Raw genomic sequence first — 26,150 nt, 5'->3', positions numbered from 1 at the left:
CAATAGAGCTAAACAATACAACTGAAACATTAAAAATGTTTATCTAGTGTTGTTTTGAACCAATTTCAGGTGTAATATAGGGAGAATTATTAACAAATTAATTGTTAAGTTCCCACTAATGTATATATATGTCAATAGCAGATGCACTGGAGGCCCACAATAGGACCCCCCTAGAGTGAGTGGTATAACCTGCAGCCAAGAACTGCCCTTGCATTCTACGAGGAGTGAGCATAGGGCTATTCGGGGCTAAGTGTGTCTCTTGCAAAACTGCAATATCAACCTTGTGTCTAAGCAAATATGCGACTACCTTGCGGGTTTTTCGTGCATCGTTAAGACCTCTCACATTCCAAGTAACCAACCTAAGCCTATTGGGACAGTTTTGCGAACCAGTAGTTGAATGTACTGGAGTCATCTAATACCACTAGTTGCTTTTCTGGATCCGTCTGTGCTCGGTACTCGTCTGCACTCTATCTGCTTCACAATGTATAAAATGTCAAACATTACTGTTCCAACAACTTCCAAAACACCCACCCCCCTCCCACAATAGGCCATTCCCCAACCTGCCCATCTAGTTATTTCCCCCCGAAATCTCCCCACCACCTACCCCAGTTAAAACAAACCCCAACAAAACTACAAGTGGATCACACATGAAGGCGACTATTGCTTCGCCTTGTCAAATGATTCTGTTGTGCCGGCTACCTGTACATATTACCATCAGACCACTCCAATGCCGCGGAGCATGAAATATCTAGCGAGTAGAGCGTATGTGGCTACCTCTAAATAACATCAAGACTATTATGATGGTTAAGATCTCAGTGCAATAGGTCTATGTCTATAGCCAACCCACCATTCGCTGAGTTAGTGCTCTAATCAAATCTCAACAGCAATAATTATATAACCAACCCTTCAACATTGACTAATCATCAGCCGAATCAGCTGCTGGAACGTTTCTCTTATCCGCAAGTTTACGATTCACAAACTGTTCCAGTTTTTTATAGTCAGTAAAAAATATTGTTTCAGCTAGGTTCAGCTAAAACCAAAACTTCCAATCTAACAGAGTAACGCAAATCCATTCTAATTGTGTCTCTAGAGAAATTGACAATTTAATCGAGGAAGTGGAATCTATCCTTAAGGAAAAAGAAGGTAATGCTCGTAAGAGGCTGAAACCTGGTACTCTATTGCCATTCTTAACAACAGGATCTAACGCCTCCACCGATGCTCAGCTTTCGAAAATTTCAGCCCAAGCTCCTGTTTCTTATAGTTTGACTCGTTCGATCAATTCTCCACCCTTGCCTGACTCTGCTTTTAATTCGGATGCAACTTCTTTTGACCCTATCCTCAATGGGATCCCCTGCGCAAATCGGTTCTCCGTTCTGGCTCACTTAGATTTGGCGGGTGCCAAACAGCCTTTCACTCCTTTGCTCTCTAACTCCAACTGTGATCCTCCCAGAGAAGATGTTTTAGCAATGGTCTCTAGTCTAAAACGTGAAGTAGGGGAGCTGAAGGGTCTACTGTTTGAGGTTCTTAAGCTCCTCATAAAATCTGATTCAATCCCTCAGTGCACTTCGATCCCAGCGCCAGCTCAATGTTCTCGTCCTTCGGTCTCTGTTGCATTGCCAGTAGCTTCCCCATTGCTTCGGGAGGTCAATAAGGGCCCCAGTTACAGGCCACATCATGGCAATTATTCGTCCCCATTGCCAGCGAACCTGATATCTTCCTCTTCCACCTTTGACCAGTCTGTGGCCCATCCTATTTATACGTCCAACCAAAACTGCATTTACATGTGTAATGTCCCCCTTCTCACATCCCATATGAGGGAATATATATCTTCTCTTATTAATAAGGTGTCGCATTGGATCCGCCACGTTAGGGGCTGTGGTTCTATTATCCACGCTGATATCGTTTCTGCCTCACGTGTGCGTGATTGCCATGGTGGGCGGGAAATTATTAAACTTAATCTTGTTAGCCCCGCTTTAGTTACGGGGCTCCTGCAGATGGAAGCTCGCAACCTGTCAAGATCGGACTCTGACATATTTTTTAGAGAGAGTGTGCCCGTTATGGGAAACAAGATCTCGCCCTCTCGTCCACCCAGGGTTAAGTCAACTCCACCTAGTGCTCCTGTTCCTGTTGCCCCCCCCCCCCCCCCCCCCGGCATGTCGTCTTTCCCTGTTGCTGGGTTCGACTTGGCCCGTAATTTCAAAGGTGCTAACACCCGAGACCCTGTTCCTCCAGGGGATACATCCGATGTGGACTGACTACGCTCCCCCAATCCTTGTAAATTTAGCGTTCCACATGCCCAGGCCCTGTCACTCCAAAGATCTTCACTAAGTCTGGGTGTTAACACTCTACGGGCTCCATCTTGCATTGCTAATGCGACCTCCAACCCAGCACCGGATGCTGATTTTTGCACGACCATTTGCAGCACCACGCACGTCCCAGGGAAATTTCTGTCTTGGAATGTGGCAGGCATTAAGAGTAAATTATCTGATCCTGAGTGGGGGGCTTATGTTGAATCCTTTTGCATCTGTATGTTCCAGGAAACTTGGGCTACGGATTGTGTGTATAGGCAAGGCTACTGCTCCTTTACTAAAAAAGCGATTCAGTCTCCTAGGGGCAGGGCAATGCAGGGGTTATGTACCTGGGTCAAGCTGACTGAGGTGGGTAGGGTAAAGGAAATTGCTGTTGAGTCTTGCGACATCCTAGCAATAGCAATATGGCCAAACTTAGGTACTCCCGTGTTATGTATTAATATCTACAACAGACCAGGCCCCTCTAATTATCAGTCTGCCACCATTCATCTCCTGCATAATCTCTTATTTGATCTCCACTTGAAATATCGTGTTATTATTGCAGGTGATTTAAATGTTCAAATTGAACTCGACTCAGCTTTTGCCGAGTCTACTCAGGTTGAAGATGAAGTGTGGAATGCTCCCCCGTTTTCAATTCAACCAGTGTCATCTATTCCTTCCTCCAGGGTGTCGCAGATAATAGATCTTGCAGTAACATATGGCCTTCGTTTTGGAAACGGCCGATTTTCAAATGACAATCCTGCTAGACCTACTTTTTTCAGAGGCTTTTATAGCAGTATTTTGGACTACGTCATCTTTGATCTACGGGTCTGGCATTCTATAATTAATGTAGAGGTGGGCCCACAGCGTACCAGTGACCACACACCTTTACAAATTGCATTCAACGCAACTCTCTTTACAGGGCCCCTATCGCTTTTTGCTCCTGATGCTTCCAACCATTTGCTGGAATTGTCCAGCAATAGGCGCGTGGTGAGAAGGCCTTCGTTTCTGAAGTCCAATCTGCTTAATGATAAGCTCCGCGCATTAGTTTCCTGTCATCAGCTTTTTGACGACTCCATTGTATTATCTCCCTTAGAAGTTATGTCTTCCCATGTGGCTTTTTTTGCGGACCTCAAGGAGCTTTTTACTAAATCTGCTATAATCCAAAGGAAACCCTCCGTACCCAATTGCAAATGGTTTGATAAGGGGTGTCGGGAGGCCAAGAGCCTTCTGTCCAAAGCTCTAAAGTCAAAGAGTCGGGAAGCTATCATACATGCAAGAAGAAACTATGTTTCCACTTGCAAGCTATCTAAATTTAAGTATGAGGGAAGCTTATGGGAGAGCCTGGCGGAGGTGGCCAGGGCTCGTGATGCCAAACTCTTTTGGCTTTTGGTTTCACGTAGAGACCCTGACCTTTCATTTACTCCTGAATGCCACATTGATGTAGAAACCTGGCTCTCCCACTTTGGGGAACTGTACGGCTCTTGGTCGGATTCTGCCGACAATAGCCCTACCGATTCTTTACTGCGCTACCCTGCTGTGCCGCCCTTTACTCTAAAAGAAACAGAGTTGGCAATTTGTGCCCAAAGATCAGGGAAGGCTCCTGGCCCAGACGGTATCCCCTCAGACCTGTACAAATCAGATTTGTCTACATGGACCCGGTACATCAACAGGATATCGAACATTGCCTTGACAACCCGATCTTACCCGGATTCTTGGAAGGTGGCAATTATTGTCCCCATTCACAAAAAAGGAGAAAAGAGCTCCCCAGGAAATTATAGACCCATTAGCTTATTAGACAATTTGCAAAAAATATTTTCTTTCCAGCTGCTATCCAGACTAGCAAAACATTGGATAACGAAAAATCAGGTTTTAAGCCATCTTCCATCGACCAGGTCTTCCGCTTTATCACCATCAAGTGGAAAATCGTAGACGCAGATCAAGGCCACCTATTTGTGGCCTTCATTGATTTGAAATCTGCGTTTGACCTTGTCCCGCGCACTAAGCTGTGGGAGGTCCTGAGCAATACTGGAGTCCCGGGTCCCATGATCAATATTATTAAAGATCTTTACTCTGACAATTGTGCCAGAGTTCGTTGGGGTCCTGCGGGTGATCTGACTCCAGCTTTTCCAACAGCCCGTGGTGTGAGGCAGGGTTGCGTTCTTGCGCCTTCCCTGTTCCTTCTGTTTATTAATGCATGTATTCCATACCTTCTAGATTGTCATGGCGATGCCCCTAGTTTGGGTGGGCAGAAGATCCCATGTCTTTTGTTTGCAGATGATACCTTGCTACTCTCTCGAACTGCTACGGCCTTTCCAGATTGCTCTCTAAGTTTACGGAGTGTTGCAAGGATCATGGTTTGGAAATTAACTCAGCAAAAACAAAATACATGGTCTTTGGGGACAATAGGCATAAAATGAAGAGGCCTGTATACCTAGAAGGCATTAAATTAGAACACTCACATCTTTGGCATGCCCATCGTCAGAAATCTCTATTGTGCTTGAAGCAAAGGGCGGGCGGCATTGTAAGATTTGCTTCTAGATCTTCCAAATTTGCAATGTCTCCTGCCCTTGAAATATACAAATCTCAAGCCGGGGGGGGGCTGTATATGGTGCAGAACTTTGGGGCCACTGCAACTTGGTGAATCTGGCAAGGGCAGAAAATCAGTTCCTGAAAATGCTGCTAAAAGTTCCCTCCAGCACTCCATCTCTGCCCATCCGAATGGATTTAAACCTTTTTTCAATTACGCAGATTGCCGCCTTAAGGCCCCTTTTGTTTTGGATCCGGCTATGGTCAACAGACGCCCTTATTCCATTTCGATGTGGGCTTCTTAAATTGGTGGGCCGCAACCCTATTATCAAAACCAAATGGTGCACCTATGTTGAACGGTCTTTAACTCACCTTGGTTTAGGGTCCTATTGGCAGGATCCTTCCTCCATTCCTAAAAATGCTGTCCAGCTGCTGAAGGATGCTTTTTGGCATAATGTCCAGACTGTTCAATTTACTAAGATTGTCCCGCTGTCTATGTCTGATAGTTACTTATCAGTCAAATGCCATTACGAATTTGAGCCCTTTATGGATGTAGCACTATCTCCATTTGCTCGTGCCCTTTTTATCAGATTTAGAACAGGGTCTCTCCCTTTGTGCTCCCTAACGTATAAATGGTCCAGCTCCACGAATAGATCTAAGTTCTGCCCGATGGGCTGCAAAAATGAAGAGTCTGTTTCACATGTTCTTTTCCATTGCCATGCATACCACAAACAAAGAGCTCTTTGGATCATCCCCCTTTGCAAACATATAGGTGTCAGGACCTGTTTACATGCTGAGAGAATTTTAAAATCTGATTCATCTGTCCAGATAGTTTTACCAGTGGCAAAATTCCTTGAATCAATCTGGCGCCTTAGATTAGCAATTTTAAAGAATAAGACTGGGTAGCTAATTTTTAGATTCATTTATGTATATTTATTGAACTTCGACGCATGATCTTAGCTGATAATTTGTAGCATTATAGATATTGTCTCTCCATACTATTGATTATTTATGGATCTTGGGAATTGGTCTTTTTGCTGAGTGGAACTTTTTATCATTGGAGACATATATTTCATGTTTATCTTGTCATGATTCTAACTTTTCCCAATTTTCTTAACTTTTTTATTGTATTTTTATCTCTAGTGTTTTTTTTTACAATTTGTTGTGTATTGTACTTTTATGGTATGTTTCTACCTACCGAAATAAAGTTAATGAATGAAAAAATATTGTACTTCCATCCACGTCCACTCTCAATTTGGCTGCGTATAACATTCTGTAGTCTAGTTGCAGTGACCTCAGTTGCTTTTTCCCTGCTAGGAATTGCTTTCTCGCATCTTATACCTACAGTGTGAAGTCCGGGTACAGCAAGAGGGTCATCCCCTCGTATTGCAGAGTTTTTAGCTCTCGTGCCCGCCTCTGTCCAGCATCCCGGTCCCTATAGTTCAGCAGTCTCGCTATCACCGGACGAGGTGGAGCCCCTGGCGGCGGGTGAGACGACAGCGATCTGTGAGCACGTTCCACCACAAAGATTGCCGAAAAGGTGTCCCGACCCAGCAGCTGCACCAGCAGATTTTCAATGAAGCTCTCCATGTTTGCAATCGATGTGGACTCCGCTATTCCCACGATGCGAAGGTTGTTCCTTCGAGAGCGGGATTCTAAGTCGTCCATCTTGTGTCGGAGAGTGCCCATCTCTGTGCTAACCTTTAGTTGTCCAGTGGCAAGCGCTGTCTGTCCATCTTCCACAGTTGATACTCTCCGTTTGGTCCAAATGCTCCACCTGCTTATCCAGGCGCTCCGACATTCTGTCCATTCGATACGAAAGAGAGTCGATTTTACCATCTATTTGAGTTAAACTTTGTTGCATGGCCGCTAAAATATGCCGCAAGTCTTGATCCTCATGAGCAGGGACCTCTGAAGTCTTCTCTGGCTCAGTCTCTGTGCCATCCCCAGCCTGGTTGTTTGTTTTACTTAATAAAGGTCAAGGCATACGTGAATTAATAAATAAAATCTGTAGTTCCTAGGTGCTATATCAACATTCAGGTGAGCAAGTCTGAAAAGAGGCACAGGTTGGCAGAAAATCCAATTGAGTCCTAAAAGTATCAGGTTCGTCCTTATTGAAACAGAAAACCAGCAAAAACAGCCAACACGTGTTTCGTCATAGAAGAGAATACTCCTGGCGACTTCCTCAAGGCTCAAAAAGGCCAAATGCACTGTTTAAAACCATAAATGGTTACGTTTAGTTCCAAAGGCATTCCGAATCCAAAGTATTTTCTAGTCTTTGTGCGCAATCCGTGTAAGGTTAATCTAAGCGGTGTGAAAATACACACCCTCCAAACTTGTAAAGAAATGAAAGCACAAGATAATGTGCTACGGAGCCGAGCGTCAGAGCTCCGATCCATGGTTGTTCGTTTTACGCTGCTCAAAGTGCAGCTTAGCCAGTTTCTCCCCTGCGTGGCAAATTCCCTGCTCACAGTAAGCTTAATTGTTGGGTTATTTAAAGGCTGCAAGTACGACAACTTCACCGCAGCTGAGGGTAACTCCGCAGGGCTCCCACTTTCGAACAGGGGGTTCAGACCAGGCTCCGTCCCAGCGAGGCAAGCCCCGACTCAATTAGCACCCCCTCGCCGTCCTCCGATTGCACGATGTCCGCCCCTGGGCCGGGAAACAGCCGGAGATCCCAGGTCTGCACTCACAGGGGTCCGTCCCCGTCTAAATCGAACTCGCCCCCGAGACACCCCAGCAAGCACCGCAGTCTCACATTTGGTCAGTGCTCATACTTGTTCTAGCAGGCCAGTCCAGTCTATCTCCATATCCATAGAGCGGAGGGCCACTGCATCCAGTTCAGCCCTGCCGGCGCCTCACCTTGAGGTCCTCGTCGCGGCCTCTCCGCTCTTCTCTGAGCAGCCGGCCCCCGCGGCGCGCTAATTCGCACGGGCGGCCTATCTCGGAGGTTGCCGCTGCCTCGCTGTTTTGCCCCGGAGGTATCTCCGGCTGCACCTCACCGCCGGTCCCGGGTGTGGTTAATTGCACCCACAGCCGCCGCCAGATCTCACATGCGGCATGCGCGAGTGCGTCCCAGCACCGCCGCTCCCCGCCCGGGCTGTTCCTGCCCGGCTTCGTCTCGCGCCATCGCCGTTCTCACTCGGCCCGGCAATCACTCCGGACACCGTTTCCTCCAGTCTCTTGTGTAGCGGGTGCCATTTAGAAAAACCTGTGACATTGGGTGTGGCCCGTATGATTTTGTTCGGATCGTTGTGGTAGCCGGCGGAGCTTCACTACAGTGCAGCCATCTTGCGGCTTAGCAAACTCCGCCCCCCACAAATTGCCTATTTTAAGTGGTTGGGCAATGTTTTTGGTTCTAGAATTCCTGAGTAGGGTCTTCTGCACTGGGGGAAGCTTCAATATCCCTTTTAGAGTGTCTGAGTGGCCTAGTATTAAGGTGACTATTTCTTGGTTTGACCAGCAAGTCTCCGTTATCTCACGGTCCTCCGAATGTGGTAGGCACCAAAATCTCGCTTCTATTACATTTTACAATATCACTTGCCCTAAGCCATATAATGAAGAAGTCAATGTTAATGTATTGATCCTCTTGAAGATGTCACGCCTTCCTCTTGAATGGTATTTGGTGTTGAATGTAATCAGGAGGGAGGGGTTCATCTTCATGGCATCAAACTTTTGGTGGAACCTAACTGTATTCAAATGCATCATTCTTTCCTTGAGGGCCACCCTGGTGGGTGATACTGGAAGCTATTGGGGTGGGAGTTTCAAGCCCTCCTGCCCTGGTTGCTATGAACAAAGAGTTGTTCAGACTGCTATGTGAGATATGGGCTGTTGTTTATTCAGAGTTCCCGTACTGGATTCCCAAGCCAGACCTGGGTAGGGATCGTGTTCTAAATGTGCAGCTACATCTGCGACTGCCCTCTGGGACCCAGCGCACTCGTGAATATTTGGCAGAGAATTGGTGGCTTGCTGGCTCGTCCCGCTTTAGTCATTTGGGCCCATATTTATACTTTTTGATGCAAAACTGCGCTAATGCAGTTTTGCGTCAAAAAAAATTAGCGCCGGCTAACGCCATTCTGATGCGCCATGCGGGCGCCATATTTATTGAATGACGTTAGTTGGCGTTAGCCGCCGGCGCCGTCTGGTGTGCGTTAAAAAAAACGACGTACACCAGGCAGCGCCGGCATAGGGGGATATGGGGCTTGGGCGTCAAGAAATGGGGCAAGTCAGGTTGAGGCAATTTATTCACCTCAACCCGATTTGCGCCATTTCTTTTCACTCCCAAACCCCATAGAAATGACTCCTGTCTTAGCAAAGACAGGAGTCATGCCCCTTTGCCCAATGGCCATGCCCAGGGGACTTCTGTCCCCTGGGCATGGTCATTGGTCATAGTGGCATGTAGGGGGGCACAAATCAGGCCCCCCTATGCCACAAAAAAAAACAAAAAAAAACACTTACCTGAACTTACCTTAATGTCCCTGGGATGGGTCCCTCCAGCCTTGGGTGTCCTTCTGGGGTGGGCATGGGTGACAGGGGGTGTCCCTGGGGGAATGGGGGGGCACCTCTGGGCTCCTTCAGAGCCCACAGGTCCCTTAACGCCTGCCTTTTGCAGGCGCTAAAAAACGTCGCAAAAGCGGCTGTACGTCATTTTTTTTGACCCGCCCACTCCCGGGCGTGAATTTTGCCCGGGAGTATAAATTCGACGCACATGCCTCGGAGTCGATTTTTTAGACGGGAACGCCTACCTTGCATATAATTAACACAAAGTAGGTGTCCACGCTAAAAAATGACGCTAACTCCATGGACTTTGGCGCTAGACGCGTCTAACGCCAAAGTATAAATATGGAGTTAGTTTTGCATCGAAATTGCGTAAAAAAAAACAACGCAATTCCGCCGCAAACGGAGTATAAATATGCCCCTGAGTCTTCAGCAGGATAACGGGTGGTTTGCCTTGTCAGGGCGATATGGTCAAGAGTAGCAGACCTTTGATTGGTTCCCTCTTGCCTGTTCGGTATCTTTGCACATGGGTGTGTTTTATGTATGTTTTGTCTTAGAACAAAAGGCTGGTAGAGAAGTATGGGCCAGTTGTCCATCTCAGTGGATTGTTTACATTCAAGCTCACTGCTTCCCAGACATCCATTGACACAGTTCACATTATTCTCCATGATTTGACTGGTGTCTTCGTCTACAGTATCAACTGATGTATGTGAAGGTTGGGGAATTTAAGAATGCCTTTATATATAATTCCTAGCACTTGTATAGCTTTTTTTGGTTTCAGCTTATACCTTCTGAGTGTCAGTCTAGAGGTTTTTGTCCTTACAGGAGAATCCATATTTACGGAATTAAGTTCCTGCAGTTCGGGCAAGTTACAGGAGACTCGAATTCTAGTTTGACTGCACCTGGGTGCCATGAAGTTGCAGAGGTTGTATGGACGGACGCTTCATTCAGTTGTTCAACTGTATTGTGTGCTGCTGGATTTCAGCAGGACAGACATCCTTTGCAGTCAGTTAGTATAGAGTGAATAATGGATTGGACCTCCACAAGTTTCTCCAAGATGTCCGAGCAGATGCGAATGACGGTTAGACGGGGTATATTAAGGGTAAGACTAGTAAGTTATTGGTCTACATCCTTTAACTGGTTTATTCCTACTTTCAACACTATCTCCTGCACAGCTGCTGTTTGGGTGTGAGTTTTGGATGCCTGCTGGATTAAAATCCCTGCAATGGCATCTGATGTTCTGCATATAGATCTCATGATAACGAAGATCGATTGGGCAGGAGGCGATCCTGGTATTTTGTATTGCATTGGCTGATTGCCACTTAGTCTCTTTTCAGACAGATTTTTGGTTAAGGGATCGCATAAGGGGTTGTTCCTAGTGCTGCTCAGGGCAGTGATATAGATTGGTACCCAACTAAAAGGTGAAATGCACCTGTCCATTAGGGCTCGATCCTCTTCAGACAAGTTAAAGCAGCCTTTCAGGATAGTTAGATTTAATGGAATTTCCAGTTGTTTATGGGATGATGTGCCCAAAGCTCAGATTGCAGCAGTTTCATGAGTTGGTACTCAGGGGGAGTTGGGTAGCAGTGAGGCTAGCAGCCTCTGTCGTGGTGGTATGAATTTGTGCTTCAGTAGATCCAGCGTCCTCATTAGTCGGAGCATTAGCAATGTTAGACTGTGCGTTTGATATTGTGGGTCCTTGCGGGGGATGGATCGTATGATCGTTGGGAGGAATTTAATTAGTAGTTAAACTGTCTTATGCAGAATTGGGCACATCTGTGCCCAACAAAGCATTTCCAGAGGCTGGGGGAGGCTACTCCTCCCCTGCCTTCACACCATTTTCCAAAGGGAGAGGGTGTCACACCCTCTCTCAGAGGAAGTTCTTTGTTCTGCCATCCTGGGCCAGGCCTGGCTGGACCCCAGGAGGGCAGCTGCCTGTCTGAGGGGTTGGCAGCAGCAGCAGCTGCAGTGAAACCCCAGGAAGGGCAGTCTGGCAGTACCAGGGTCTGTGCTACAGACCACTGGGATCATGGAATTGTACCAACAATGCCAGGATGGCATAGAGGGGGCAATTCCATGATCATAGACATGTTACATGGCCATATTCGGAGTTACCATTGTGAAGCTACATATAGGTAGTGACCTATATGTAGTGCACGCGTGTAATGGTGTCCCCGCACTCACAAAGTTCAGTGAATTGGCTCTGAACAATGTGGGGGCACCTTGGCTAGTGCCAGGGTGCCCTCACACTAAGTAACTTTGCACCTAACCTTTACCAGGTAAAGGTTAGACATATAGGTGACTTATAAGTTACTTAAGTGCAGTGTAAAATGGCTGTGAAATAACGTGGACGTTATTTCACTCAGGCTGCAGTGGCAGGCCTGTGTAAGAATTGTTAGAGCTCCCTATGGGTGGCAAAAGAAATGCTGCAGCCCATAGGGATCTCCTGGAACCCCAATACCCTGGGTACCTCAGTACCATATACTAGGGAATTATAAGGGTGTTCCAGTAAGCCAATGTAAATTGGTAAAAATGGTCACTAGCCTGTTAGTGACAATTTAGAAAGAAATGAGAGAGCATAACCACTGAGGTTCTGATTAGCAGAGCCTCAGTGAGACAGTTAGTCACTACACAAGTAACACATTCAGGCACACTTATGAGCACTGGGGCCCTGGGTTACCAGGGTCCCAGTGACACATACAACTAAAACAACATATATACAGTGAAAAATGGGGGTAACATGCCAGGCAAGATGGTACTTTCCTACACAACCCCCCCCCAAACGAAGGACAATAAGACTAGCCATTACCTGATGAGTCTTCATTGTCTAAGTGGAAATATCTGGAGAGTCCATCTGCATTGGAGTGGCTACTCCCAGGTCTATGTTCCACTGTATAGTCCATTCCCTGTAGGGATATGGACCACCTCAACAATTTAGGATTTTCACCTTTCATTTGTTTTAGCCAAAGTAGAGGTTTGTGGTCTGTCTGAACAATGAAGTGAGTGCCAAACAGGTATGGCCTCAACTTCTTCAGAGCCCAGACCACAGCAAAGGCCTCACTCTCAATGGCAGACCAACGCTTTTCTCTAGGGGTCAACCTTCTACTAATAAAAGCAACAGGTTGATCCTGGCCCTCAGAATTAAGTTGTGATAGGACTGCCCCTACTCCTAATTCAGATGCATCAGTTTGGACATAGAATTTTTTAGAGTAACAAGGGCTTTTCAGGACAGGTGCAGAGCACATGGCCTGCTTCAGCTCCTCAAAAGCTTTCTGACAGTTTGCTGTCCATAATACCTTTTTAGGCATTTTCTTGGATGTGAGGTCATTAAGAGGGGCTGCAATGGAGCCATAGTTCTTAATGAACCTCCTGTAATACCCAGTGAGGCCTAGGAAGGCTCTCACCTGAGTCTGAGTGGTAGGGGGAACCCAATCAATAATAGTTTGGATTTTCCCCTGAAGTGGTGCAATCTGTTCCCCACCAACAAGGTGTCCCAGATAAACCACCTTACCCTGCCCTATCTGGCACTTTGAGGCCTTGATAGTGAGGCCTGCCTTTTGCAGGGCCTCCAAAACTTTCCAAAGGTGGACCAGGTGATCATCCCAGCTGGAGCTAAAGACAGCTATATCATCCAAATATGCTGCACTGAAAGCTTCCAGCCCTTGCAGGACTGTGTTCACCAACCTCTGAAAAGTGGCAGGTGCATTTTTCAAACCAAAAGGCATTACAGTAAACTGGTAATGTCCTCCAATGGTAGAAAAGGCAGTCTTAGATTTAGCATCTTCTGACAATTTGATCTGCCAATACCCTGCAGTCAAATCAAAAGTGCTTAGATACTTGGCAGATGCCAGTGTATCTATGAGCTCATCTGCCCTGGGTATAGGGTGAGCATCAGTTTTGGTTACCAAGTTGAGACCTCTATAGTCGACACAAAACCTCATTTCCTTCTTTCCATCTTTAGAATTGGGTTTTGGTACCAGTACCACAGGAGAAGCCCATGGACTGTCAGAGTGCTCAACTACTCCTAGTTCCAACATTTTCTGAACTTCTTGCTTTATGCAGTCCCTGACATGGTCAGGCTGCCTATAGATCTTACTTTTGACAGGTAAACTGTCTCCAGTATCTATAGTGTGCTCACACCAAGAAGTGGTGCCTGGCACAATGGAGAAGAGTTCTGAAAATTGTCCTAGGAGATTTATGCAATTATCTTTCTGCTCAGCAGTAAGACAATCAGCCAAAACTACACCTTCCACAAGAGCATCTTGTTCTGTGGAAGAGAAGAGATCAGGTAGAGGATCACTGTTTTCTTCCTGTCCCTCATCTGTTGCCATGAGCAGGGTGAGATCAGCCCTGTCATAGTAGGGTTTCAGGCGGTTGACATGGAGCACCCTAAGGGGACTCCTGGCAGTGCCTAAGTCAACCAAGTAGGTGACTTCACCCTTCTTTTCAACAATTGTGTGGGGTCCACTCCATTTATCTTGGAGTGCTCTTGGGGCCACAGGCTCCAAGACCCACACTTTCTGCCCTGGTTGGTACTGAACCAAAACAGCCTTCTGATCATGCCATTGCTTCTGGAGCTCTTGGCTGGCCTGAAGGTTTTTACTGGCCTTTTTCATGTACTCAGCCATCCTTGATCTGAGGCCAAGTACATAATCCACAATATCCTGCTTAGGAGCTTTTAAAGGTTGTTCCCAACCCTCCTTTACAAGTGTGAGTGGACCCCTAACAGGGTGTCCAAAAAGAAGTTCAAAGGGGCTGAAGCCCACTCCTTTCTGGGGTACCTCCCTGTAGGCAAAAAGGAGGCATGATAGAAGGATATCCCATCTCCTGCGGAGTTTTTCAGGGAGTCCCATAATCATGCCTTTGAGAGTTTTATTAAATCTCTCCACCAGTCCATTTGTTTGTGGATGATAGGGTGTTGTGAACTTGTAAGTTACACCACACTCCTTCCACATGGCCTTTAAGTATGCAGACATGAAATTGCTTCCCCTGTCTGATACTACTTCCTTTGGGAAGCCCACCCTGGAAAATATTCCCAGGAGGGCCTTTGCCACTGCAGGAGCTGTAGTGGTCCTTAAAGGAATAGCTTCAGGATATCTTGTGGCATGGTCCACTACCACCAAGATAAACCTATTGCCTGAAGCAGTAGGAGGGTCAAGGGGGCCAACTATGTCAACCCCTACCCTTTCAAAGGGAACCCCAACCACAGGCAGTGGGATAAGGGGTGCCTTTGGAGTGCCACCTGTCTTGCCACTGGCTTGACAGGTTTCACAGGACTTGCAAAATTCCTTTGTGTCCTCAGACATCCTAGGCCAATGAAACAATGGTACCAATCTGTCCCAAGTTTTCATTTGACCCAGGTGCCCAGCTAAGGGAATGTCATGTGCCAGTGTTAGGAGGAACTTTCTGTACTCCTGAGGAATCACTAATCTCCTGGCAGCTCCAGGTTTAGGATCCCTATGCTCAGTGTACAAGAGGTTGTCCTCCCAGTAAACTCTGTGTGAGTCACTGACATCCCCATTAGCCTGTTTGACAGCTTGCTGTCTGAGACCCTCTAATGTGGGACAGGTTTGCTGTGCCACACTCAGCTCCTCCCTGGCAGGCCCCCCTTCACCCAAAAGCTCAGCAGTGTCTGCTTCCAGCTCCTCTGGTGTAGGTTCTGCACAGGGAGGGAATTCTTCTTCCTCAGAAGTAGAATCCACTGTAGAGGGAGGGATAGTAGGAAGTGGTTTGCTTCTACTAGCCCTAGCTTTAGGGAGCACTTGGTCCATTGTTCCAGGATCCAAGCTTCCCTGTCCTTTTTGCTTTTTGGCCTGAGCCCTTGTCAAAGCAAAAATATGCCCTGGGATGCCCAGCATTGCTGCATGGGCCTCCAACTCCACATCTGACCAAGCTGATGTCTCCAAATCATTCCCTAATAGACAGTCTACAGGTAAATCTGAAGCTACCACAACTTTCTTTGGACCAGTTACCCCCCCCCCCCAGTTGAGATTTACAACAGCCATGGGGTGGCTTTGTGTTATGTTGTGAGCATCGGTTACTTGGTACTGGTGTCCAAGTATGTGTTGTTCAGGGTGCACCAGTTTCTCAATCACCATTGTGACACTGGCACCTGTGTCCCTGTAGGCCTGGACCTCAACACCATTTATTAGGGTTAGTTGCTTGTACTTCTCCAAGTTATGGGGGCAAGCAACCAAAGTGGCTAAGTCAATAGCCCCTTCAGAGACTAAAGTAGCCTCTGTGGTCTCCCTAATCAGACCAACCCCAACTAAATTACCAAAAGTGAGCCCAGCTACTCCCTTGGATTGGCTATTAGTAGGTTTGCTCCCACCACCACTGCTATTAGTAGGGACACTAGGTGTAGCAGTAGGGGTTGTAGTGGAAGGAGCTGTGGTGCCTTTCTTTGGACAACTGGGATCTGTTGTCCAATGGCCTTTTATTTTACATAAATAGCACCATGGTTTCTTTTCCTTGTTCTGATTAAAGGAGGATTTGGACCCACCACCCCCACCAGAGTGTTTTTGTGGGCCTGATGAAGACTCATTTTTAGATTTGTCCCCACCCTTGTCAGAAGACTTACCATCCTTCTTTTTGTTGCCATCTTTGTCACCCCCTGTATGAACTTTTCTGTTCACTCTTGTTCTGACCCATTTGTCTGCCTTCTTTCCCAATTCTTGGGGAGAGGTCAGATCAGAGTCCACCAAGTACTGGTGCAACAAATCAGACACACAATTATTAAGAATATGCTCTCTCAGGATCAAGTTATACAGGCTGTCATAATCAGTAACTTTACTGCCATGTAACCACCCCTCCAAGGCCTTCACTGCCTGGTCAATGAAATCAACCCAGTCTTGTGAAGACTCCTTTTTGGTATCTCTGAACTTTATCCTGTACTGTTCAGTGGTTAAGCCATAACCATCCAGGAGTGCATTCTTAAGAACTTGGAAATTATTAGCATCATTTTCTTTTACAGTAAGGAGCCTATCCCTACCTTTTCCAGTAAATGATAGCCATAGGATAGCAGCCCACTGCTTTTGAGGGACATCCTGTACAGCACAGGCCCTCTCAAGTGCAGCAAACCACTTGTTAATGTCATCCCCCTCCTTATAAGGGGGAACTATCTTGTGCAGATTCCTGGAATCATGCTCTTTTGCAGGATGACTATGGGGAATACTGCTGCTGCCACCATGGGTTTCTAAACCCAACTTCTGTCTTTCCCTCTCTATTTCTAAAGACTGTCTATCCAAATCCAGCTGTTGCTTCTTGAGCTTCAGTCTGGTTTGCTCCACTCTCAATCTATTGAGCTCCCTTTCTAACAATCTGTCATCAGGGTGGGTGGGAGGGACATTTCTAGATACAGAGGTATGATGGGAATGAACAGAAGGAGACCTGTTCCTTACAGAGGGCACCCTAACAGCTTGGCTACCAGCATAATGTGAGAGCACATCATCAGTATGATGTGATTCAACCTCTGTACCAACTATGCTAGACTGTCTAGTAATGGGCAGGCTGAGAAGTTTCTTTCCTGAACCTTTTCCTGGGGGAGTCCCTGGATCAGATTGAGAACCATTAGCTACTTTTTCTACAGATTGGGCACTTATGGCCTTATCCTGTACTCTAAGCATATTAATTAACAGGTCTAAGGAAGGATTCTTCCCTACACTCAAACCTCTCTCTATGCAGAGACTCCTTGCTCCTTTCCAGCTAAGGTGATCATATGCAAGTTTGGACAGTTCAACATTTTTTCCTGTGCCAGACATTTTTTAGAGAGAGTTAAAGTGATAGCAAAAGAGAAAAAAGTTTTCAGAACTTTTTGGAAAGACAGAAAAAAAACTTTTTAAACTTTTAAGAACTTTTTGAAAGTTTAGAAGTACTTTTCAGCACTTAGAAAAGAGTGAAAAGAGGAAATGCAAAACTTTTTGGCTATGTGTATATACACTGACCTTGTTTTGTATATTTTTCTCTTATGAAAAGTACAATGACAAGAGTGGTAAGTAGTCTCAAAGCACTTATCCCACCGCTGCACAACCAATGTAGGAGGCTGGACTGGCTTGTAGTGAGTACCAAGGGGTACTTGCACCTTGCACCAGGCCCAGTTATCCCTTATTAGTGTATAGGGTGTCTAGCAGCTTAGGCTGATAGATAATGGTAGCTTAGCAGAGCAGCTCAGGCTGAACTAGGAGACGTGTGAAGCTACTACAGTACCACTTAGTGTCATATGCACAATATCATAAGAAAACACAATACACAGTTATACTCAAAATAAAGGTACTTTATTTTTATGACAATATGCCAAAGTATCTTAGAGTGTACCCTCAGTGAGAGGATAGGAAATATACACAAGATATATATACACAATAGCAAAAATATGAAGTATAGTCTTAGAAAACAGTGCAAACAATGTATAGTTACAATAGGATGCAATGGGGAAACATAGGGATAGGGGCAACACAAACCATATACTCCAAAAGTGGAATGTGAACCACGAATGGACCCCAAACCTATGTGACCTTGTAGAGGGTCGCTGGGACTATTAGAAAATAGTGAGAGTTAGAAAAATAACCCTCCCCAAGACCCTGAAAAGTGAGTGCAAAGTGCACCAAAGTTCCCCTAAGGACAAAATAGTCGTGTTAGAGGGAAAATGCAAGGAAAACACAAATCAGCAATGCAACAACGATGGATTCCTGACTGAGGGTACCTGTGGAACAAGGGGACCAAGTCCAAAAGTCACAAGCAGCTCGGAGATGGGCAGATGCCCAAGAAATGCCAGCTGTTGGTGCAAAGAAGCTCTTACTAGGCTGAAGAACTGTGAATACTGCAGGAACGACAAGGGCTAGAGACTTCCCCTTTGGAGGATGGATCCCACACGCCTTGGAGAGTCGTGCAGAAGTGTTTTCCCGCCGGATGGACGCCAACAAGCCTTGCTACACGCAAATCGTGCGTTTGGCGTTTTTGGACGCTGCTGGGGCCCAGGAGGGACCAGGAGGTCGCAAATTGGACCTGCAGAGAGAGGGGACGTCGAGCAAGACAAAGAGCCCTCACTGAAGCAGGTAGCACCCGGAGAAGTGCCAGAAACAGGCACTACGAGGATGCGTGAAACGGTGCTCGCCGAAGTTGCACAAAGGAGTCCCACGTCGCCGGAGACCAACTTAGAAAGTCGTGCAATGCAGGTTAGAGTGCCGTGGACCCAGGCTTGGCTGTGCACGAAGGATTTCCGCCGGAAGTGCACAGGGGCCGGAGTAGCTTGCAAAGTCGCGGTTCCCAGCAATGCAGCCCAGCGAGGTGAGGCAAGGACTTACCTCCACCAAACTTGGGCTGAAGAGTCACTGGACTGTGGGGGTCACTTGGACGGTGTCGCTGGATTCGAGGGACCTCGCTCGTCGTGCTGAGAGGAGACCCAAGGGACCGGTAATGCAGCTTTTTGGTGCCTGCGGTTGCAGGGGGAAGATTCCGTCGACCCACGGGAGATTTCTTCGGAGCTTCTGGTGCAGAGAGGAGGCAGACTACCCCCACAGCATGCACAAGCAGGAAAACAGTCGAGAAGGCGGCAGGATCAGCGTTACAGAGTTGCAGTAGTCGTCTTTGCTACTATGTTGCAGGTTTGCAGGCTTCCAGCGCGGTCAGCGGTCGATTCCTTATCAGAAGGTGAAGAGGGAGATGCAGAGGGACTCGGCTGAGCTCATGCATTCGTTATCTAAAGTTTCCCCAGAGACAGAGACCCTAAATAGCCAGAAAAGAGGGTTTGGCTACCTAGGAGAGAGGAAAGGCTACTAACACCTGAAGGAGCCTATCAGCAGGAGTCTCTGACGTCACCTGGTGGCACTGGCCACTCAGAGCAGTCCAGTGTGCCAGCAGCACCTCTGTTTCCAAGATGGCAGAGGTCTGGAGCACACTGGAGGAGCTCTGGACACCTCCCAGGGGAGGTGCAGGTCAGGGGAGTGGTCACTCCCCTTTCCTTTGTCCAGTTTCGCGCCAGAGCAGGGGCTAAGGGGTCCCTGAACCGGTGTAGACTGGCTTATGCAGAATTGGGCACATCTGTGCCCAACAAAGCATTTCCAGAGGCTGGGGGAGGCTACTCCTCCCCTGCCTTCACACCATTTTCCAAAGGGAGAGGGTGTCACACCCTCTCTCAGAGGAAGTTATTTGTTCTGCCATCCTGGGCCAGGCCTGGCTGGACCCCAGGAGGGCAGCTGCCTGTCTGAGGGGTTGGCAGCAGCAGCAGCTGCAGTGAAACCCCAGGAAGGGCAGTCTGGCAGTACCAGGGTCTGTGCTACAGACCACTGGGATCATGGAATTGTACCAACAATGCCAGGATGGCATAGAGGGGGCAATTCCATGATCATAGACATGTTATATGGCCATATTCGGAGTTACCATTGTGAAGCTACATATAGGTAGTGACCTATATGTAGTGCACGCGTGTAATGGTGTCCCCGCACTCACAAAGTTCAGTGAATTGGCTCTGAACAATGTGGGGGCACCTTGGCTAGTGCCAGGGTGCCCTCACACTAAGTAACTTTGCACCTAACCTTTACCAGGTAAAGGTTAGACATATAGGTGACTTATAAGTTACTTAAGTGCAGTGTAAAATGGCTGTGAAATAACGTGGACGTTATTTCACTCAGGCTGCAGTGGCAGGCCTGTGTAAGAATTGTTAGAGCTCCCTATGGGTGGCAAAAGAAATGCTGCAGCCCATAGGGATCTCCTGGAACCCCAATACCCTGGGTACCTCAGTACCATATACTAGGGAATTATAAGGGTGTTCCAGTAAGCCAATGTAAATTGGTAAAAATGGTCACTAGCCTGTTAGTGACAATTTAGAAAGAAATGAGAGAGCATAACCACTGAGGTTCTGATTAGCAGAGCCTCAGTGAGACAGTTAGTCACTACACAGGTAACACATTCAGGCACACTTATGAGCACTGGGGCCCTGGGTTACCAGGGTCCCAGTGACACATACAACTAAAACAACATATATACAGTGAAAAATGGGGGTAACATGCCAGGCAAGATGGTACTTTCCTACAGGTCTCCCCTAACTTTTTGCCTCTGTTTCTCAGGTTGTTGATGTGTGCTGGACTCTGTTTTTGTTACTCTGGTCACGTTACCACTTCTATCCAGTGCTACAGTGCAAGTGCTCCTATGTAAAATGTTTGTGTAATTGGATTTCCATGATTGGCATATTTGATTTACTGGTAAGTCCCTAGTAAAGCGCACCGGGGTGCCCAGGGCCTGTAAATCAAATGCTACTAGTGGGCCTGCAGCACTGGTTGTGAAACCCACATTAGTGACCCTGTAAACATGGCGCAGACCTGCCACTGCAGTGTCTGTGTGTGCAGTTTTAAACTGCCAATTCGACTTGGCAAGTGTACCCACTTGTCAGGCCTAAACCTTCCCTTTTCCTACATGTAAGGCACCCCTAAGGTAGGCCCGAGGTAGCCCCATGGGCAGGGTACAGTGTATGTTTCAGGTAGGACATATGCAAAAAGAACAAGTGATGGAAAGAATGCTGAACAATGTCAAACATTCACCCCCAGTACAGAGATCTGGGCCTAACACTATCGTTTTTTTGCTGCCCATGCCATTCCAGTTTGGACCCAGCCATGTGCAAATCAGTTTTGACCCTGTTCCCCATGGGAACAGTCCAGCCCGAACTGCCAGGCCAGGTCTTCCCTGGACTGGAAATAAGCATCCTGGGACCGGTTTCGGGGTTTCACCCCTCATCAGCCAAGCTAGCTTGAATCCAGTGGCATGGGAAGCTCGGGACCCACGTCTGGGCATACTGTATGAAAGTACAATCTTGCCTGGCATGTTACCCCCATATTTCACTGTATGTATGTTGTTTTAGCCCTTGTGTCACTGGGATCCTGCCAGGCAGGACCCCAGTGCTCATAGTATGCGCCCTGTATGTGTTCCCTGTGTGGTGCCTAACTGTATCACTGAGGCTCTGCTAACCAGAACCTCAGTATTTATGCTGTCTCTGCTTTCTAAATTTGTCACTGCAGGCTAGTGACTAAAGTTAACAATTCTCATTGGCACACTGGTACACCCATATAATTCCCTTGTATATGGTATTGAGGTACCCAGGGTATTGGGGTTCCAGGAGATACCTATGGGCTGCAGCATTTCTTTTGCTACCCATAGGGAACTCAGACAATTCTTACACAGGCCTGCCACTGCAGCCTGAGTGAAATAACGTCCATGTTATTTCACAGCCATGTTTCATCTGCTCATAAGTAACTTATAAGTCACCTATATGTCTAACCTTCACTTAGTGAAGGTTGGGTGCCACGTTACTTAGTGTGTGGGCACCCTGGCACTAGCTCAGGTGCCCCCAGATCATTCAGGGCAAATTCCCCGGACTTTGTGAGTGCGGGGACACCATTACACATGTGCACTATACATAGGTCCCTACCTATGTATAGCGTCACAATGGTAACTCCGAACATGGCCATGTAACATGTCTAAGATCATGGAATTGTTACCCCAATACCATTCTGGTATTGGGGTGACATTTCCATGATCCGCCGGGTCTCTAGCACAGAACCTGGGTACTGCCAAACTGCCTTTCCGGGGTTTCCACTGCAGCTGCTGCTGCTGCCAACCCCTCAGACAGGATTCTGCCCTCCTGGCCCAGGAAGGCAGAACAAAGGATTTCCTCTGAGAGAGGGTGTTACACCCTCTCCCTTTAGAAACAGGTGTGAAGGGCTGGGGAGGAGTAGCCTCCCCCAGCCTCTGGAAATACTTTGATGTGCACAGATGGTGCCCATCTCTGCATAAGCCAGTCTACACTGGTTCAGGGATCCCCCAGCCCTGCTCTGGCGCGAAACAGGACAAAGGAAAGGGGAGTGACCACTCCCCTGACCAGTACCTCCCAGGGGAGGTGCGCAGAGCTCCTCCAGTGTGTCCCAGACCTCTGCCATCTTGGAAACAGAGGTGTTGGGGGCACACTGGACTGCTCTGAGTTGCCAGTGCCAGCAGGTGACGTCAGAGACCCCCTCTGATAGGCTCTTACCTCTCTTGGTAGCCAATCCTCCTTTCTTGGTAGCCAAACCTCCTTTTCTGGCGATTTAGGGTCTCTCCTCTGGGGAATTCTTCAGATAACAAATGCAAGAGCTCACCAGAGTTCCTCTGCATCTCCCTCTTCGACTTCTGTCAAGGATCGACCGCTGACTGCTCCAGGACGCCTGCAAAACCGCAATAAAGTAGCAAGACGACTACCAGCAACATTGTAACGCCTCATCCTGCCGGCTTTCTCGACAGTTTCCTGGTGGTGCATGCTCTGGGGGTCATCTGCCTTCACCCTGCACTGGAAGCCAAGAAGAAATCTCCCGTGGGTCAACTGAATTTTCCCCCTGCTAACGCAGGCACCAAAACACTGCATCACCGGTCCTATGGGTCCCCTCTCATCCTGACGAGCGTGGTCCCTGGAACACAGGAACTCTATCCAAGTGACTCCCACAGTCCAGTGATCCTTCAGTCCAAGTTTGGTGGAGGTAAGTCCTTGCCTCCCCACGCTAGACTGCAACCCTATGTACTGGTGATTTGCAGCTGCTCCGGCTCCTGTGCACTCTTCCAGGATTTCCTTTGTGCACAGCCTAGCCTGGGTCCCCAGCCCTCCGTCCTGCAGTGCTCAACCCTCTGAGTTGACCTCTGGCGTCGTGGGACCCTCCTTTGTAACTCTGAGCCAGCTCAGGTTCACAAATCTTCCAAGTGCCTGTTCGGGAACTTCTGCGGGTGCTGCCTGCTTCTGTGGGGGTTCTTTGAGTTGTGAGCACCCCCTCTGTCGCCTCCTCCAAGTGGCGACATCCTGGTCCTTCCAGGTCCCCAGCAGCACCCAAAAACCTCTACCCGACCCTTGCAGCTAGCAAGGCTTGTTTGCTGTATTTCTGCGTGGGGACACTTCTGCAACCTTCATCGCGCCGTGGGACATCTTCCATCCAAAGGAAAAGTTCCTAGTCCTCTTCTTTGTTGCAGAATTCCAAGCTTTTTCCATCTGGAGGCAGCTTTCTTGCACCTTCATCCGGGGTTTCCTGGGCTCCTGCCCGCCCCTGGACACTATTGCGACTCTTGGACTTAGTCCTCTTGCCTTGCAGGTCCTCAGGTCCAGGAATCCGTCTTCAGTGCTTTGCTGGTGTTTGTGGTTCTTGCAGAATCCCCCTATCACGACTATTGTGTCCTTTTGGGGTAGTAGGTGTACTTTACTCCTACTTTTCAGGGTCTTGGGGTGGGGTATCTTGGACACCTTGACTGTTTTCTTGCAGTCCCAGCGACCCTCTACAAGCTCCCATAGGTCTGGGGTCCATTCATGATTCGCATTCCACTTTTGGAGTATATGGTTTGTGTTGCCCCTAGACCTATGTTCACCTATTGCAACCTATTGTAATTCTACACTGTTTGCTTTACTTTTCTGACTCTTACTTACCTCTTTTGGGTTTGTGTACATATAACTTGTGTATATTACTTACCTTCATACTGAGGGTACTCACTGAGAAACATTTGGCATATTGTCATAAAAATAAAGTACCTTTATTTTTAGTAACTCTGAGTATTGTGTTATGATATTGTGCATGTGATATAAGTGGTATAGTAGGAGCTTTGTATGTCTCCTAGTTCAGCCTAAGCTGCTTTGCCATAGCTACCTTCTATCAGCCTAAGCTGCTAGAAACACCTCTATTCTACTAATAAGGGATAACTGGACCTGGCACAGAGTGTAAGTACCACAAGGGTACCCACTATAAGCCAGGCCAGCCTCCTACATTGGTGGTGCAGCGGTGGGATAAGTACTTGCAACTGCTTTACCACTTTGTAATTTTGTACTTTCCATAAGAGAATCATATACCAAACAGTTCAGTGTATGTACACTTAACCCAAAAAGTTTACTTTTCTATCCTAAAACTTTTTTAAAAAGTTCTGAAAAGTTTCTTAAAACTTCTAAACGTTTTTCAAAGTTTGAAAAAGTTTTTTCTCTGTGCTTTTTAAGTTCTAAAACTTTTTTTTTCTCACTATCCTTAAACCTATACTATCATGTCTGTTGTAGATTCCTCTCTCAGAACTGTTAATGCTCTTTAATATGCTTGTTGTAGATGACTAGAAGCAGTCTGGACCATCAAATGAGAGATTAGGAAAGGGAGAAGCTTCCCAGTCTGATTCAGAGGAGTTCCCTGGAGAAGCTGGGGAGGGTTCTGACAAAGGTCTGCCCCCAAGCAGGGCACCTAGTGATACTGGTAGTGATAAAGGTTCCCATCACAGTAGGGCATCCTTTTTCCCTAGAGGCCAGGTTACCAGGGTCCAGACAGTTAGGGACAGGTCCCCCTCTGAAATCTTCCAGATGTCCTCTGTGTCAAAGCATTCCCAACCCACCCACCCTGAGGATAACTTGTTAGAAAGGGAACTCAAAAAGTTGAGGGTTGAAGAGACCAGACTGAAGCTTAAACAGCAGCAGTTGGCCTTAGATAGGGAATCCCTAGACATTGAGAAGGAAAGACAGAGGTTGGGGTTAGGACCCCATGGTGGCAGCAGCAGTATTCCTGATAGTAATACTGTTAGAGAGCATGATTCCAGGAATCTGCACAAGATAGTCCCCCCTTACAAGGAGGGGGATGACATCAATAAGTGGTTTGCTGCACTTGAGAGGGCCTGTATGGTACAGTTGGTCCCTCAGAGGCAGTGGGCTGCTACTTTGTGTCTATCTTTCACTGGAAAGGGTAGGGATAGGCTCCTTACTGTTAGAGAAAGTGAAGCCAACAACTACAAAGTTTTGAAAGATGCAATCTTGGATGGATTTGGCTTAACCACTGAACAATACAGGATTAAGTTCAGAGACACCAGAAAAAAGTCTTCTCAAGACTGGACAGATTTTGTGGACTGTTCAGTGAAGGCCTTGTAAGGGTGGTTACATGGCAGTAAGGTATCTGACTATGAAAGCCTGTACAATCTTATTCTGAGAGAGCATATTCTGAACAACTGTGTGTCTGACTTGTTGCACCAATACCTAGTGGACTCGGATCTGACCTTTCCCCAAGAATTGGGAAAGAAGGCAGACAAGTGGGTCAGAACAAGGGTGAACAGAAAAGTTCATACAGGGGGTGACAAGGATGGCAAGAAGAAGGATGGTAAGTCTTCTGAGAAGGGTGGGGACAAAAGTAAGCATTCTGAGTCTTCATCAGGCCCACACAAATCCTCTGGGGGTGGTGGATCCAAATCCTCTTGTAATAATCAAGCTAAAAAGGCTTGGTGTTATTTGTGTAAAGTCAAAGGCCATTGGGCAACTGATTCCAGCTGCCCAAAGAAAAACACCAAACCTCCCACCACCACAACCCCTGCTGCAAATTCTAATGCCCCTAGTAATAGCAGTGGTGGTGGGAAATCTACTACTAATAGCCAATCCAAGGGAGTAGCTGGGCTCACTATTGGCAATGTAGTTGGGGTTGGTCTTGTTAGGGAGACCACAGAGGCTGTTTTAGTCTCTGATGGTGGCATTGATTTTGCCACCTTGGTTGCTTGTCCCCTTAATATGGATAAGTACAAGCAACTACCCCTAATAAATGGTGTTGAGGTTCAGGCCTACAGGGACACAGGAGCCAGTGTAACTATGGTGATAGAAAAACTGGTCCACCCTGAGCAACACCTACTTGGTCAGCAGTACCAAGTGACAGACGCTCATAACAACACTCTTAGCCACCCCATGAATCTCAACTGGGGGGGGGGTTACTGGTCCAAAGAAAGTTGTGGTTGCCTCAGATTTACCTGTAGACTGTCTACTAGGGAATGATTTAGAGACATCAGCTTGGGCAGAAGTGGAGTTGGAGGCCCATGCAGCAATGCTGGGCATTC

The sequence above is a fragment of the Pleurodeles waltl genome, chromosome 5 (genome assembly GCF_031143425.1).
Source record: "Pleurodeles waltl isolate 20211129_DDA chromosome 5, aPleWal1.hap1.20221129, whole genome shotgun sequence".
NCBI classification, from domain to species: Eukaryota; Metazoa; Chordata; class Amphibia; order Caudata; family Salamandridae; genus Pleurodeles; species Pleurodeles waltl.
This window is presented reverse-complemented; position numbering follows the sequence as displayed.